Raw genomic sequence first — 2923 nt, forward strand, 5'->3', positions numbered from 1 at the left:
TCACGCTCCCCTGTATAAATATAAGATGCTGAATAAAGTCGTGGTCAGACTGCGTCCCTTCGTGGAGACATGTCTGAACCTCTTGACCCCATCTTTGTTGTAGAATTCTTTTGCTGTAGTATTCTTTCTCAGCCACGTCGTGCACGTTCTCGGGACCTGATCGACTTTGCCGGCTGGCACGGGCAGGTGGCGCCCAAACAGGGACTCGAGAATCGGAGTGCGACGACGGCCGCTGCCTGCCAAGATTGAAGTAAGTAAAGAGGAATTCCTAATTAATTAAAGTAAAGGGCAGGGAGTGTTATTGTTGAGAATAATAAATCATGGGACAAGGCAATAGCTGCCAGTTATTTGTACATATGTTGAAAACTATGTTAAAAGGTAGGGGAATTAATGTAAATAAGTTACACCTAGAGAAGTTTTTACTTTTTATAGAAGATGTTTGTCCTTGGTTTCCAGAAGAAGGAACAGTTAGTCTGGAAACTTGGAAGAAAGTAGGAAAACAATTACAGACATATTATTCCTTACATGGTCCCAATCGTGTCCCTGTGGATGCTTTCTCTTTGTGGACTCTCATAAGAGACTGTCTGGATCCTGAACATGAGGGACATAAGACTCAAACAGCCCTCAGGGATTCCACAGAACCCGAAGTTGCAGAGCCTTCCACCCCTCCGCCTGAGTCGCTTTATGCTGTGTCTGAGGCAACAGCTTGTAAGGCTGGAGGGAATGATGATGTGTTAAGCTCTGATGAACAGGAAGAGTTAAATGAACAAGCAGCTCAGTACCATAGAGAGGATATGCCTTGGGAGATGATGGTTAACATGCAACCCCCCTCAGGAAAAGGGGAATTAAAGCATTCAGGGCTTTCCGAAGAACAGCTGGAGAATTTAATTCAGAAGATTGTTATAGCAGTAAAAAAGGATGCACAGGGAGACTCCCACTCCAGCCAGCCTTTGCCTCCAGGATATCCTCCCTCGGTTCTTGCTGGGCTCAACCCACCTCTGCCTTTCATAGAACTGCAAGAGCTTATACCTATCCCTGCTTCTTTGCCCGGTGAAAACATAAAAATTAGAAGTGAGATATTATTATCTCCTCTTCAGCAAGCGATTAAGTGAGCTAATGAAGAAGGAGAACATATTCCCGGGTTTTCAAGAATCTATCCAGTATTTGAAAATGCTCAACAGCAGAGGTATTATGAACCTCTACCCTTTAAGCAACTAAAAGAGTTAAAAATGGCTTGTGCACAATACGGCCTGACTGCGCCGTTGACTCAGGCTATTATAGAGGCTTTAGGAAATCAAAATCTGCCACCTAATGATTGGAAACAGGTTGCTCGGGCTTGTTTATCTGGAAGAGATTATTTACTATGGAAATCTGAGTTTTCTGAGCAGTGTGGGATCACAGCCAATATCAATCGGCGACAGGGACTGAACACCACTTATGAAATGATGGTGGGAGAGGGGGATTATCGAGGCACTAATAATCAACTTAATTATTTGCCTGGAGCCTACCCTCAGATTAGTGCTGCGGCTCCATGAGCATGGAAAAAGCTTCCAAATTCTGATAAAAAGACCGAAGATTTATCTAAAATTCACCAGGGGCCAGATGAACCATATCAGGATTTTGTTGCCCGCCTGCTTGAGGCAATTAGTAAAATGATAGGGGATGAGCAGGCAGGAATGGTGTTGGCTAAACAGCTTGCTTATGAGAATGCCAATTCGGCTTGTCAAGCTGCCCTGAGACCTTACAGAAAAAAGGGAGGCTTATCCGATTATGTACGGATTTGTGCCGATATCGGCCCTTCGTACGTTCAAGGCATAACTTTGGCCGCGGCATTACAGGGAAAGACAGTCAAAGAAGTACTGTATCAGCAACAAAAGCGGGATAAGGGATAAAATTTTGCAATTTGTTCACTATCACCAATTTCTCTTTCCAAAAATCGTTGTTTCTCAGCCCCTTGCCGACGCCCTAACTGTATTTACTGATGGCTCTTCTAATGGAATAGCTAGTCTGATTATACAAGAAAATACTGCCGCCTGGCGTACTAATTATAAGTCTGCTCAAGAAGTAGAACTATTTGCCATTCTTCAGGCTTTATTACAAATCTCTGCTCCATTTAATTTATATTCTGACAGTCAATATATCACAAGAGCCTTAAACACTATTGAGACTGTTCCATTTATTGGTATCCTGAATTCTACTATCCAAACTCTTTTTCGTGATATACAACATTTAATTTGTTCCAGAGTTAATAAATGCTATTTCAGTCATATTCGTGCTCACTCTGGACTTCCTAGACCTTTAGCACGAGGCAATGCTTTGGCTGACGAAGCTACACGTATGATATTTCCTTCATTGCAACAAATGGCAAAAACATCCCACAGCTTGCACCATCAAAACAGCCATAGCTTGAGACTTCAATTTGGCATTACTCGAGAAGCTGCCAGACAGATTGTTCAGCAGTGTCAAACATGTCCTCAATTTTTTAGCATCCCCCATTATGGAGTTAATCCCCGAGGATTGTTGCCAAATGACATATGGCAAATGGATGTTACCCATATTCCTGAATTTGGTAAACAAAAATTTGTTCATGTTACTATTGACACCTTCTCCGGCTTTTTACATGCCTCTCTACAATCTGGAGAAGCTAGCAAACATTGTATAGCTCATTGCATTAAATGTTTTGCTGTTATGGGAATCCCTAAAACCATAAAAACAGACAATGGTCCAGGATACACTGGAAAAAAATTTCAACTATTTTGTACACAATTGTCTATCTCACATAAAACAGGTATCCCTTATAATCCTCAAGGTCAAGGAATCATTGAATGGGCACATCAAACTCTCAAACATAAATTGCAAAAACTAAAGAAGGGGAAATTGTATGTCAGTACCCCCTCCAACTCTCTAAACCATGCTTTATTTG

The 2923-nt window shown here is 41.9% G+C and overlaps 1 pseudogene; it reads left to right on the plus strand.

Annotated features, from left to right (window-relative positions):
* Positions 1–230: 230 nt before the first annotated feature.
* LOC133240243 (endogenous retrovirus group K member 5 Gag polyprotein-like) lies at positions 231–1892 on the plus strand (annotated as a pseudogene).
* The last annotated feature ends 1031 nt before the right edge of the window (positions 1893–2923 follow it).

The sequence above is a fragment of the Bos javanicus genome, chromosome 28 (genome assembly GCF_032452875.1).
Source record: "Bos javanicus breed banteng chromosome 28, ARS-OSU_banteng_1.0, whole genome shotgun sequence".
NCBI classification, from domain to species: domain Eukaryota; kingdom Metazoa; phylum Chordata; class Mammalia; order Artiodactyla; family Bovidae; genus Bos; species Bos javanicus.